Source organism: Erinaceus europaeus, chromosome 7 (assembly GCF_950295315.1).
Source record: "Erinaceus europaeus chromosome 7, mEriEur2.1, whole genome shotgun sequence".
Classification (NCBI taxonomy): domain Eukaryota; kingdom Metazoa; phylum Chordata; class Mammalia; order Eulipotyphla; family Erinaceidae; genus Erinaceus; species Erinaceus europaeus.
In genome coordinates, this window is record NC_080168.1 from 64,199,899 (window position 1) to 64,214,338 (window position 14,440).

General features: G+C 46.8%; 1 protein-coding gene across 3 annotated transcripts in view; it reads left to right on the forward strand.

Annotated features, from left to right (window-relative positions):
* Positions 1–2,813: 2,813 nt before the first annotated feature.
* PPFIBP1 (PPFIA binding protein 1) overlaps positions 2,814–14,440 on the forward strand; it is a 150,877-nt gene continuing 139,250 nt past the window's right edge. The window contains exons 1-2 of one of the 3 annotated variants that reach the window (XM_060194559.1): positions 2,826–2,970; positions 9,434–9,574. The gene's annotated coding sequence lies outside the window, so the exon portion shown is untranslated. Of the gene's footprint in view, positions 2,971–7,172; positions 7,195–9,433; positions 9,575–14,440 lie in introns of those variants that run through there. The other 2 variants (XM_060194558.1, XM_060194560.1) reach the window with 2 other exon arrangements.

Consider the following 14,440-nt stretch of genomic DNA (forward strand, 5'->3'; position numbering starts at 1 on the left):
GGCATGAATCTCTCTCTCTTTTAATTTCTTTATTGGGAAATTAATGTTTTACATTCAACAGTAAATACAATAGTTTGTATATGCATAACATTTCCTAGTTTTCCATATAAGAATACAACCCCCACTAGGTCCTCTGTCATCCTTCTTGGATCTGTATTCTCTCCACCCACCCATCCCAGAGTCTTTTACTTTGGTGCAATACACCAATTCCAGTTCAGGTTCTACTTGTGTTTTCTTTTCTGATCTTGTTTTTCAACTTCTGCCTGAGAATGAGATCACCCTATATTCATCCTTCTGCTTCTGACTTATTTCACTTAACATGATTTCTTCAAGCTCCATCCAAGATGAGCTGAAAACGGTGAAGTCACCATTTTTGATAGCTGAGTAGTATTCCATTGTATATATATACCACAACTTGCTCAGCCACTCATCTGTTGTTGGGCACCTGGGTTGCTTCCAGGTTTTGGCTATTACAAATTGTGCAGCCAAGAACATATGTGTACACAGATCTTTTTGGATGGATGTGTTGGGTTCCTTAGGATATATCCCCAGGAGAGGAATTGCAGGATCATAGGGTAGGTCCATTTCTAGCCTTCTGAGAGTTCTCCAGACTGTTCTCCACAGAGGCTGGACCAATTGACATTCCCACCAGCAGTGTAGGAGGGTTCCTTTGACCCCACACCTTCTCCAGCATTTGCTGCTGCTACCTTTTCTGATGTATGACATTCTCACAGGAGTGAAGTGGTATCTCATTGTTGTCTTTATTTGCATTTCTCTGACAATCAGAGACTTGGAGCATTTTTTCATGTGTTTCTCTGCCTTTTGGATCTCTTCTGTGGTGAATATTCTGTCCATGTCCTCCCCCCATTTTTGGATGGGGTTATTTGTTGTCTTGTTGTTGAGAATGAATCTCTTTACATAACCATTATACTATCTTCCCTACCAGTTTCAAGCCCAGCTCTAGGTACTGAAGAACAACTTAGTGAAACAATTATGCTGAGTGTTTAATTCTTTCCATTACAAAGTAGATGCTGCCACTCACTCTACAGGATGGGTGTAGTGTGAAGATTAAATGAGACATGATGTTGAGTATTCAAAGTGATAGCTCAGCTCATAGGGCACAGAACTTGCATGCCTGAGGTTCCTGGTTCAGTCCCCAGTGCTGCATGTACCAGCATGGTATTATGACTTCTCTCTACCCTATAAGAAATAATTCTTGGGAGTTGGGCAGTAGCACAGTGGGTTAAGTGCAGGTGGTGCAGGGGAGTGGCTTCACATGTGGTGAAGCAGGTTTACAGGTGTCTATCTTTCTCTACCCCTCTCTACCCTCCCCTTCTCCCTCCATTTCTATGTCCTATCCAACAACAATGACAACAATAATAACTACAACAATAAAACAACAAAAGTAACAAAAAGGAATAAATAAATATTTTTAAAAATTAAAAAAAATTCTTGGGTGTCGGGTTATAGCGCAGCAGATTAAGCGCACATGGTGCCACACTTGAAGACAGGCGTAAGGATCCTATTTGAGCCCTTGGTTCCCCACCTGCAAGGGGGTCACTTCACAAGTGGTGAAGCAGGTCTACAGGTGTCTATCTGTCCTCCTCTCTGTCTTCCCCTCCTTTCTCCATTTCTCTCTGTCTTATCAAAAAACATCAATAACAACATCAATACCAACAATAATAATAACCACAACGATGATAAAAACAAGGGCAAGAAAAAAAGGAAAACTAATAAATAAAACACACACACACACAGAAATAATTCTTAAGGGGGAAAAAAAAAAAGACACAATGTTGAACTCTGTACCCCTCCCCAAACTGGGCTGGACAGTGACATGAATAAGTTGTCATCACTCAAAAACAAATAAGCCAAACCAGGAGAATGTCTGTAATTAATTCGTTGTCGTGCTAGAGAGCAGGGCCACCACCAGGCTGCCTCTATGTCACACCCCTTCTTCACCTCACTCAGCTTGCCTTGGCTCAGATGTTAGGCTGATTGTGAGAATCCTGGTCTCCGGAGACTCCAACTGTTGTTAGCGGAGAGGATTAGACAGCTTGCTATTCGTTGAGGGTAAATGTTAGTTAATTCTTAATTGATAGTTCAGCCACTGCAATCGGTTCTATTCAGCAGTAATTACTCTCATGTGGCTGGTGGAACTCAATTGTGAGAGTCCCTCCCCTCCCTGAGTGCAGCCTCTTTTTCACTTGTGCATGCAAACGGCAACATTACGCTAGAAGAAGAAGGGCTTTACAAAGGCAAACAGACATATTTTCTTTGCTTCTGGAGCTTCAATTTTATTTGCCCGCAGGCTGGGGTGAGGCGGTGTGGTTTTCATCTTAAAAAAAAAAAAAAAAAAAAGACCCTCATGGTGAAATTTGAAATCGCCCTGTGAAAATTGAGAGCTGGGGCAGGCTTCCAGGATTCTGCAAGTCTGCAAGATGCCCCAGGAGCTGCAAGGACGCCAGGGCCTGGCTGGCTCTGTAGGGCGTGCAGGGAGCCCAGTGGCCTCAGACCATTGTTTCTTAAGTCGTGGCTGGGAGGGGATCCTCTTTCTTATCTGAGCTCCTGCTTCCTGATGGCCCGCAAAGCTCTGCCCTGCTGGGAGAGTCGCCAACTGGCTCCCCTTCCAAGGGGGACAGAGGGGCGACCCCCCGCGGCCACAGGCCTGCCCCAGCCGGGCGGCGCCTGGAATGTGTGAGAGGCCTGCTCCGCGGAATGACTGCGCCCGCGCCCAATCCTGGGAATCCTGGCGCTCCGGGCCCCGCCCACAAGCGCGAGGGTTGGTCGGTGGGGCCGGAGGGGTGGGGTGTACCTGCGCGGGAGTGATGTCACGGCCGCCGGGGCGGCCTGGATTCCGGAGCGCGGAGGCCGCCGGCGGGAGCGGAGGTTCGGGGCCCGGCAGGCCCGCGCCGCGCCCGCTCCGGAGGCCCTGCTCAGCGCTGCAAAGTGCCGCTGCCGCCGCGCCAGGTTAGCGGGGACCGCGGCTTGGGACCGGGCGGTGCCCGGTACGGGGTTCCAGGGTCTCGGGATCCGGGTGTGCGGAGACTACCAGGGGGCACCGGAGGGCGGGGTCCCCACACCCTGGTTCCCCTAGTCGGGCTGGCACTGGAGAACCTCAAGCAGAAATGTGTGTTTGTGTGAATTAAAGTCGCCAAAGTTTATGAAATCAGTCGATCCTGCTAATATTTGAGAATTCCCAGCCTCGCTCTCTTTCACTCTCTGTGAGATATTTAAAAATGTCACCGAAAGTTTAGGAAACAGCCACCAGGGCTATTTGAGAAGCCCAGACACAAACGTGGGAGCGTGTACATTGTGTCTGTCTTAAAAGTGTCACTGAAAGTTTTGTGAAATAGCCAATCATTGAAACCAATACTTAAAACTCCAGGCAGGGGAAGGAGTGTGATTACAAAGTGTCCCTGAGAGTTGATGAGCTCTTAAGTCACAAAGGCTAGTGGGTGATTGAAGCATGTCACCCAGTGTCTGTGAAATATCCGATAAGGCTTGAGAACCCCAGAGGTGTGTGTGTGTATATGTGTGTGTGCGTGTGTGTGTGTGTGATTTAAAAGTGTCACTGCAGGTTTATGAAACACCCAGTCATGCTAATATTTGAGGATCTCAAGCAGAACTTTGTGTGTCTGTTTGAGTCAAAAGTGTCATCCAGAGTTATGAGATATCTACTGATGGTAATACTTAAGGCCCCCAAGCAGAGGCGTGCGTGTGTGTGTGTGTGTGTGTGTGTGTGTGTGTGTGTGTGTGGTTTCTTCTTCTAGCGTTTGCCCTTCTGTGTGTGTGAGGTATTTATTTAGAAGTGTCACCAAAAGTCCGTGAAGTCCCGGCTCTTTGAGAGCAAACGCCTGGCATTTATTTGTCTGTTTTAGTCCCCTGGGGACCCGTCACGTACTGCTGTACATAGATGAAAGAGCCGCCCCCTGACTGTTAGATAGCCTGATCTCTCCTCAGGAGACTTCCTTTCATGTAGGCCAGGCTGCATTTGGAGTGTATCCATCTCTTCTCGGGAGGGAAGGGGGCATATTTCTGAGCCCCCACTTCTTTTTCATGCCTCCTTTCCTTCCAGAAGCCCTTCCCAGAGGTCAGCGTTGTGATCCAGAGGGGCTAGGGTGACTGGCTCCCTTCAGATCTGTTTTTCTGCGGCCTCTGGAGGATTGGAGGAGGGCTGGGCACTGGTTTTCAGGGAACACTTGCAGAGCAAGGAGATTTCACAGGGGCAGCGTGGCGGGAGGTATGGCTTGCCTGCACTTCATTCTAGGGATTTGGACTTTACGAAAATCTTCTCCTTTCAATAAGGGAGTGCATGAGAGTAAAAGAATATCTGGAGCTCATGTCCAAGTTTGATATTTAGGGAAGGCACTTAGTTGCCTGTCCAGAGAAGAAAGGTATTTTGAGAAGTGGTAGTTGAATATTCTGGTCTTAATTTCCTGTGTAAACCCTTTCTTTTTTCCTGATCGGCGATTCAGTGTGCCCAGAGCACTAACTGGATATGGCTGGCTTTCCAGGGATTGGGGGTGGGGGTTCAGATTATTAAGCCATTCACCGATTCAGAACTCTCTGCTGATCCATCATCAGTACTTACGGCTCTTTCTTTTGGAGAAGAGAAGAAAGAAAAGTCTTAGCTGAGACTGGTGAGTCAGGTTTTTCTGTTCTTTCTCCCAGCATTGCTGGGCATGGAGGCGCTTCCCGCAGCCAGGTCTAGAGGAAATGGGTGTGACTGGAGTGTGATTCAAAAGCTGCATCCCAGGTGCCCTAACCAAAGGGAATTGCCAGGGGATGGGACAAGACAGACAGAGGCCACCTCTGTTCAGTAAAGCCCAGGGGGGTGAGGGTGGGGTAGGGGAAAAGATACTCCCTACATTTGCAGAGGGCTACTCCAGCTACCAGTTTCCAAAAAAAAAGTTTATTTTTATAAGCAAGCAAGACAAGAGCACCACTTATTTCTGGCACACCACAATACCGGGACTTAAACCTGGAACCTCAAGTGTATAAGGCTGGACTGTCTCTCTCCAGCCCTGTTCTCCACCTTTCTGCTCAGATAATAGGTTTCTAGGCTAGAAAAGAAGTGTTTTGTTTTGCAGTTGTTCCTAGAACATCCGGGCTTGTATTGTTCTCAGTTCCTGAAACAATGGAGTAACACAGGATAGACTAAGAGCAGGTTTTTTTCTGTAATGACAAAGGGAAGGTATGCTTTCCTGGAGAGGCCAGAGCATTTTCGGTTTTATTTTGTGTCTTGGACTGTGGGGTGGGGGGAAGCAGCAGCCTACTGGCTTTGAAACAAGGCTGAGGAAGTTTTCTTTTCTACAATGCTTGTGTCCTCTAGGAAGTATGCAAAGCGTGTTGTATTTGCCCTTTCTGGAAGGGAGAAGTGAGAGGAGTTGGAATGCTTGTGGGGTGCTGTGAGTTCACGTCAGTCCTGGTTTATAGGACGATCAAACTGCATTTTGTAATAAGCAGTCAAGTGTAGAGGATCCTTAGGATGTTATCCTGCTGTGCCAGATTCCAATTTACACGTTCTTTCCAAGAAAACAGCCCTAGCTGAGGGATTTGAGCATGACAAAGCTTTAAATTTCCCTCCCCAGATTGAGTAATCACAGTGATTTTCCATACTGAGCAGTGACCAGTATTTTTCTTCCTCCCTTTGTGTTTGGCATACAGATAGGGGATTCTTAGGGGACTTTCTTTCTTTTTCTTTTTTGCCTTCAGGGTTATTACCTGGGCTCAGTGCCTGCACTATGAATCCACTGCTCCTGAAGGCTATCCCCCCCTTTTTGTTTTGTTTAGTTTGTTGTTGTTATTATTGCTGTCGTTGTTGTTCGATAGGACAGAGAGAAATCCAGAGAGAACAGGAAGACAGAGAGGGGCAGACATGCTTCACCACATGTGAAGTGACCTCCCCTGCAGGTGGGGAGCTGGGTGCTCAAAACCGGGAGGGATCCTTATGTCCGTCCTTTGCTCTTCACGCCATGTGCACTTTGCCTGGTGTGTTACCACCCCCCACCCCCCTCACCCTTAGGGGACTTTCAAAGGACATGCCTTGAGTTATTGAGCTGAATTCTCTTTGACTCGTAACTTTGATAATTCCTATAGGTGCTTACAAATTAAAAAAAAAAAAGGTTAAGCTTGCTTTAGTGGACAACTGTTGACTTGAAACCCAGGCCAGGGCACACTCATTCCAGATCAATCACACTACTTTCTGGACCTCTTTTGGAATCCAGTTCACCCAGGGAGAGCTAGTTAGCTGCTCTTGTAGTCTTTTTGTCACTCATTGTTCCAGCATGAGATAAATCAGAGCCCAGTCATGGTTTCTCTTATTTACTGTCTGGCTGACTTCCTCTTAAAACCCAGCTTTCATAATCATGACATCCTCGTCTTTTTGTAGTTAAATTTAGATTTGATAATCTGTCACATCAAAATTAACTCTGAGTCTCTCGTCTCCGTCTCCCTCCCTCTTTTAAGTCTTCCCTCTTTTTAAATCCCAAGGAGCACATTTCATGCTTTTAACTGAAAGATTCCATTCAGCACTCCATCTCTTTTTCTTTTTAGAGATGTCACTGCAAGCTTTTGACTAGGTTTGAATTACCTTTTCATGATAATGAATGAATGAGTACCCATTCAAATTTGGGTCTTGGTCCTCATGCTTTTTTTTTTATTTACTTGGTTATTTTGCCTAGCCTCATACATGCATGATGTCAGCACTCCTAGGATGATTTTTTTCCCTTTATTTTCATTCAGATAGAGACAGAGACATAAAGAGAGAGACACAGAAGAAGAGACACCACATCAGTATATATCAGAATCTAATCATCGAAGTGTCCAAAGCTGACAGGATCCAAAGCAGCTCTGGCATGCAGTTCATTGTATTTGTAATCTGTGATTTCATTCATGCCTGAAACTCATGACAGTGAATCTCAAAAACTTTATCCTAATCAAAGAGACTTCACCTTTTGTCATGTAGCATGCCACTGCAAAGACAGATGCTTTATTAAATACAACTAATGCTTAAAAAGACTCAGTAAAACTAGCCCACCCTACAAAATACATGACTCTTGTTCATAGTTTTATTTATAATGCCACCAACACTTGAACAACACAAGACTTGAACTGTGAGCATCTACTTACTTATATTTTCTCTTGAGCAGATGAGATGAGCCTATCATTTGATGAATGCAGTAAAGTACTGTAGGTGTATTTTCTCTCCCTTATAATTTTCTTGATGATCAGCTCTTTACTATAAGTATGGCAGTACATCATACAAATAGCACATAAAATAGGTGTTAACTTACTCTTATTGGTAAGACTACTAGTCAATGGCAGGATAGTAGTAATTAAGTTTATTGGGGGAAAAGTTATGCATGAATTTTTTAAAAATTTAATTAATTAATTAATTTCCCCTTTTGTTGCCCTTGTTTTTCATTGTTGTTGTAGTTATTGATGTTGTCATTGTTAGATAGGACAGAGGGAAATGGAGAGAGGAGGGGAAGACAGAGGGGGAGAGAAAGATAGACACCTACAGACCTACTTCATCACCTGTGAAGCAACTCCCCTGCAGGTGGGGAGCTGGGGGCTTGAACCGGGATCCTTATGCTTTTCATTGTGCTTTGCGCCATGCGTGCTTAACCCACTGCACTACCACCCAACTCGATTTATTTTATTTTTGAGAGAGATGCAGATAGCGAGAGACAGAGAGAAACACCATAACACTGCTCAGCTCTGGTGGTACGGTGGATTGAACCTGGGACTTTGGAGTCTCAAGCATGAGAGTCTGTTTGCATAACTACTATGATATCTCTGCCCCACACAAATTTCCAACTGAGTATTGAGGAGAATGCTCACCCAAGACCCCTTGTAGTTAAAGTGTCAACTGTTTGGCACTAGTTGGCCGTGTTTTATGAAATCTAATGGCAGGGATTTCTTTTCTATTTGGGAAGCTCTCAGACACCAAAATTTTGTGTTTTCCATTAATGGGGGGGGGGTGGGCTTTCCACAAATCTCCCGCTTGCAGGCGGGCAGGCAGTTCTAAAGGCAGAGGAGGGTCTATGAGGGATCTTCTTTGTCTCTGAAATGTGGGTTTGCTCTCCCTGTGGCCAAGGCGGGTGTGTCATCACCACTTCTGACCCAGCTCTGCTGACATGTTTGCCCAGAACTCAGTGTGACTCACATTTGGACCAGCCCCCCATGTCCCTGTTTGGGTTGGCATGTGGAAGGAGTCCAGAATAGAAAGATAGTTCTGTGGTCTCTGCACAGCCATGCACCTAAAAATGTCCATGACTGGAGGGATTGTAGGGAAATGAATGGTGGGGGCTCCTGTATGAATGTGGCAGGAAGAACGATCCCTGAACCCCAGGATCGGGCTAGGTGTTTTCACCTTCTCTTTAATTTAGAGGAATCAAGTATCTCATATAAAAATCACACACATACACTCAAGGGAGTAGGTGTGTTGATTCCTGGCATGTGTATCTTTGGTTTTTGATTTGTTTTTAATTTTATTCATTTTTATTGCCACCAGGGTTATTGCTGGGGGGGGGGGTCAGTGCCTGCACAAAGAATTTATCAGTCCCAGTGGCCATTTTCTCATTTTGTTTTTTCAAAAACAAAAGAGAGTGGGGAGAGACAGGGAGTTAGAAAGAGAGACAGAGAGACACCTGTAGACCTGCTTGACCACGCATAAAGCTTCCTACCTGGGAACCGGGTGGTGGTCTACCTGGTTGAGTGCACATGTTATATAATGTGCAAGGACCTGGTTCGAGCCCCCAGCTACCACCTGCGGGGGGGGAAGCTTTGTGGGTGGTAAAGCAGTGCTACAGGTGTCTCTCTGTCCCTCTCCTTCTCTATCCTCCCTTTCCATTTCGATTTCTGACTGTGTCTATCCAATAAATAAAGTTAAAAAAACCAAAAAAACAAAACTTCCCACCTGCAGGTGGGGAGTGGGGCTTGAACCTGGGTTCATTCGTGCATAGTAACGTGTGTGTTCAAACAGGTGTGCCACTGCCTGGCCCCTGAGTGTGTAGGTGTGTTGTAAGGGCCAACTGAACTAACTCTACTCCTATGAGAGAGAGACCCAGGGTGCTGTTCTCAGTAGCAAGCAAGTCCTTCTGTCAGTAAGTGGTTGCACTGAGCAGGCAGGCCTGGGAGCCTCCTGGGAGGAGCAGCCAGGGTCTGAGCTCTCCTGTACCACGTGTGTGCCACTGCACCAGGTCACGGAATGTGCTGGCCTTATCATCCACTTGTGAGTCCTCTGCTGATGTCATCCCCGTTCTCTCCACCTCTGGTGCTGTGCTCAAACATCGCCTTCACCCCCCTGCCCACAGAGCTGTGTAGACTCTCCAAGAGGAGAGCTGACAGAGTTCATCTGGAGGAAAGTTGAGAGAGCCGCCTACTTTTCAGGTCCAACAAGTTGAGGTGGCATCTTCACCACCAGCCTCATCTTTTCAAGATACTTGTCATCGTCTCAAGACAGACCGGGGGACTTCACTTTCTGGATGACGGAAGAGTCAGCTGAGTCCATAGGGCCTCATCACGGCCGCTCTGGAAGGGATCACAAGGACGCTGGGACATGCCGGTGAGAGCTGCTAGGTGCCAGGCCCCTGGGTGTGAAGTCACCTGGGTCCCAGTGCTTTTCCTCTAGGTCAGCTGCTTGACCTCTTTTTTTTTCCCCCCTTGCCACCAGGGTTATCTCTGGTGCTCAGTGCCTGAACAATAAATTCACCTATCCCAGTGGTTATTTATTTATTTTTAATTTAAAAAATATTTATTTATTTTTCTTCTAGGGTTATCACTAGGGCTCAGTGCCAGCACTAAGAATCTACTGTTCCTAGCAGCCATTTTTTTTCTTCCATTTTATAGGATAAGACAGAGAGAAATTGAGAGAGGAAGGGGAGACAGAGTGCGGGAGAGAAAGATAGACACTTGCAGACCTGCTTTACTACTTGTGAAGCGACCCTTCCTGAAGGTGCTGAGCCAGGGCTTGAACTAGGATCTTTGGGTGGGCCCTTGTGCTTTGTACTATGTGTGCTTAACCCGGTGTACTACTGCCCCGGCCCCCTATTTATTTATTCTAATAGAGATAGATGTTGAAAGTGAAGGAAGAGAGAGAGAGAGAGATTGACATCTGCAGCTCTGCTCCACTGCTCGAGAAGCTTTTCCCCCTGCAGATGGGGGAACAACAACAACAGCAGCAAGGACAACAATAACAAGGGCGACAACAATGGCAACAAAAGTGGTCTGGGAGGTGGTACAGTGGATAAAGCACTGGATTCTCAACCATGAAGTCCTGAGTTCAATCCCCAGCAGCACATGTACCAGTGTGATATCTGGTTCTTTCTCTCTCTGCCTATCTTTCTCATGAATAAATAAATAAATAAATTTAAAACAAACAAACAAACAAACAAACAAAACAATGGCAACAAAAGGGGGAACAAATAGCCTCCAGGAGCAGTGGATTCATAGTGCAGGCACCGAACCCCAGTGATAACCGTGGAGGCAAAAAAAAAAAAAACATGCTAAGAAAGAATTTAGAAAGCTAGGTTTGGAGTTTGGCAGAACCCCAGTTGGGCCACCTCCACAGGACTGGCCTATGGAAACTGAGAATACATGAACTTGACCTTTGGACACACTGAGGAAGAGAGAAGTGACTGGAGGAGACAGAGTGTCTCCTCCACGCAGTACAAAGGACTGCACAGACCAGGCTGTGTCTGTAGGTGGGAAAGTGTGTTCCTGCAGTGCGAAGTGGCTTAAAAAGCGGTTTAAAAGAACAAAATGACACAAAGGAAAAGTTGACTATGTCTCAAGGAGGAATTTGGAGACAAACTGACTAAATGGTTCATAGGCAACTTCCCAGGGGAAACCCAAGAGGCTGCCAGAGCTGGGAAGAGCCTGGTTCCAGAACCATAGGTGGGGACTTGGTTAAAACCCAACCACCAAGCTCCAGGAAAGGCTCCTCAGAAGGTAGCTGGCCAGCATGGGGCCTCAGCCCTCAGTGCTCCTCCTGGTGAGGCTCTTTAGTCTTGCCTGGAAAGTCACTGATTGAGGTGCTTCAGCAGAAGTGCAGTGGCAGTGATATGGGAGGCTGGGAGAAGGGCCAGAGCAGCCTAATAGTTAAGAGAAGGGGAGTGACAACCAGGATCCCTCCCTTCATCTCGATGGTGGGTCCCTTGGTCTTTCTGTTCAAAGTCATTAGACAAAAAGAAAAAATCCAAGCTAAAATCTCTAGCACGATTGCTACTGTTCTCCTAGCTTTAATGAGAGCGTTTAACTTAGACTTGGAATTAGGGAGCCCACACACGGCTTAGTTGTCTTTATTTAATTTAATTGCCACCAGAGTTATCACTTGGGCTCAGTGATTTTTTTTTAAGTATGTGTTGTTGTTTTTTAAAATTTTTTAAAAACTTAAAAAAATATTTATTTATTTATTCCCTTTTGTTGCCCTTGTTGTTTTGTTGTTGTTATTGATATCATCGTTGTTGGATAGGACAGAGAGACATGAAGAGAGGAGGGGAAGACAGAGGGGGAGAGAAAGAGACACCTGCAGACCTGCTTCACTTGTGAAGTGACTTCCCTGCAGGTGGGGAGCCGGGGTTTCAAACTGGGATCCTTCCATCAGTCCTTGTGCTTTGCGCCACATGCACTTAACCTGCTGTGCTACCACCCAACTCCCTTTTTTAAAAATTGTTTTAATGAGCAAGAGACCAAAGCATTTGGTCATGTCAGGGATTGAGTCTGGGACTGTCTGCATAGGGTCCTATGCTCCACTGCTAAGCCATCTCCCGGGCCCTCAGTTTTTGTTCCTGATCCATATGCAGCCCACCAGCCTCTGGCTTACAGGAGGGAGGATGGGTGCTCGGAGGGGCCGAGAGGGAGGAGAACTCTGGCTTGTCTTCCTCTTGCTTCTGTCTGTGCCCATGTTTTGGCTGCCATAAGGGATGGATGCAGGGATAGAACAGGAGGGAGAGGGGCCTATGATGGGATTCTTCGGTGGTTTTTCTTGCTTAGAAGGACTTGGCTTGTTTCTTCGGGCAGAGCAGGTAGGGGACTTGTGTTTCTGTGCTGGTACAAAGACTGGAGTATAAAGCTGGAGGCTGACTGGGACCCCTGGGTGCAAGGAGACTGGAGTAGAAATGGCCAATCGCGTGTGGGTTCCGCTCTAAGCCCGGCCTCCTCTCTGAATGTGGAGGCTGTATCTTGGCCTCTGGGCCAAAGCACCCTGCAGCTGTGCCTCAGTTTCCACATGTATACAGGAAGGCAGCAGCCGGAGAGGTGGCTTAGTGTATGGATCCTGGACTGGCCCCAGCGCAGCCTGTGCCGGAGTGGTACTCTGGCCCCTCTTCCTGTCTCAGGAGCTAAACAGATGAGCCTTGGAAGAGAAGGTAGGTAGCAGCTGGAATTCTGCTGCAGGGCTTTTCACCCACCGACTTGCCCTGTAGGAGTCATGTGACACAGCCAGGATGTGTACTGTGCCGCCTTTGGGTGGGTGGGCAGCTGGTGAGTAGAGTCCAGGGGTGTTGCTAAGGACTCTGCAGTGTACAGCAAAACCTCCCAAGTACTAACAGGGTGGAGTGGCCCAGAGCTAGAGCAGTGCTAGAGCGTAGGACTTGCAAATGTGAGGTCCTGAGTTCAATTCCCAGCGCTGCATGTGCCAGAATGATATCCTTTTTTTTTTGGCTCCAGGGTTATTGCTGGGGCTTGGTTACTTGCACTACGAATCCACTGCTCTTGGAGGCTACTTTTTTCCCCTTTTGTTGCCCTTGTTTTATCATTGTTGTTGTTATTATTGTTGTTAACTGATGTTGTTCTTGGATAGGTCAGAGAGAAATTGAGAGAGGAGGGGAAGACACAGGGGAAGAGAAAGATAGACACCTGCAGACCTGCCTCACCACCCGTGAAGCGGCCCCTCTGCAGGTGGGGAGCCGGGGGCTTGAACTGGGATCCTTACGCTGGTCCTTGCACCTCGCACCACGTGCACTTAACCTGCTGTGCTATCACCCAACCCCCCCAGAATGATGTTCTATCATCTTTCTGCCCAATTCTTCTCTCTTCATCTCATGAAATAAACTACTGTGTGTGTATGTATATATATATATTTTTTCTGTTATTATTATTATTTTTAACCAGATCACTGTTCAGCTCTGGTTTATGTTGGTGCTGGAGACTGAACCTGGGATTTTACAACCTCAAGCATGGCTTCTTTCTTTCTTTTTTAAACCAGAGTACTGCTCAGCTTTGATGTGGGGGGATTGAACCTGGGACTTTGGAGCCTCAGGCCCGAGAGTCTCTTTGCATAACCATTATGCTATCTCCACAGCCATTGTAAATCTTCTTATTAAACAGTGTTGACCCTGAGATAGCCCACCTTAGAGTGCACTGAAAAAGTTTAAAAAAAAATGAATAAATAAAATAAAATAAAAGGTCCCTGATGCAAAAGGACTTGGCGGTTTACCATCATTCTGAGAAAACCATCCCAAAGACTGTACCATCAGCTTTTGAGAGCTGGGGGGACAACCCCCACCCCCCAGAATCCTGCCTTTCAGTAGTACCTGTGAACTTGGCCTGGGAAGAGCCTGCACAGGGGTCCCTGCACTCTGGAGTGAGCAGCTTTGGGGACTCTGCGAGTGCCGTGCCAAATAGTGTGCTAATAGGCACTGGTGGGGAGGCAGAGCTGTGGAGACAATCAGTGATTCTTTTAAGGTGTTCCTGGTAAACTTCCTGCCTGCTCGGCCAGTTTGTTCTGTGGAGAGAACCTTTTGGTTGTGGGGCTTCCAGTCTACCCCCCCATGGAAGTGTCTCAGTTACTGAATTTTCAGAATATATTCTTTTCTTTTGCCTCCAAGGTTATCACTGGGGCTCTGTGCCTGCATTATGAATCCACTGCTTCTAGTGGCCATTTTCCCATTGTTGCTGCTGTTGCTGCTGCTGTTGTTGGATAGAACAGAGAGAAATTGAGAGAGGAGGGGAAGACAGAGGGGGAGAGAAAGAGAAACACCTGTAGACCTGCTTCACCACTTGCGAAGCGACCCTTCTGCACGTAGGGAGCTGGGGGCTCGAACTGGAATCCGTGAGCCAATCTTTGCTTTTTGCACTATGTGCACTTAACATGGTGTGCTACTTCCTGGTACCCCTCCAGAATATGTTCTGATGTGTGAGTCGTGAAAAGGCTGTGTCTCTGCATCGAGAAATCGAAATGTATTTTCCAGCATGGATTGACAGAGGGGAGCCCTTCCCCTGCCCCGCCCTGCAGCCTCACCTGCCTGGGACAGAATGTTTTGGTATTTGTGGGTGTGGCTGGGAGAATTGTTGAGTTTCCACTTATTATTTGTGGTGGATTTGCAGCTGAGATTGTCATTAAAACATTTTTTTTTTCCAATTAGAAAGTCAACACTGGGTCTGGGAGATAGCACTCTGTAAAAATACACACCCCTGGGAGTCAGGCGGT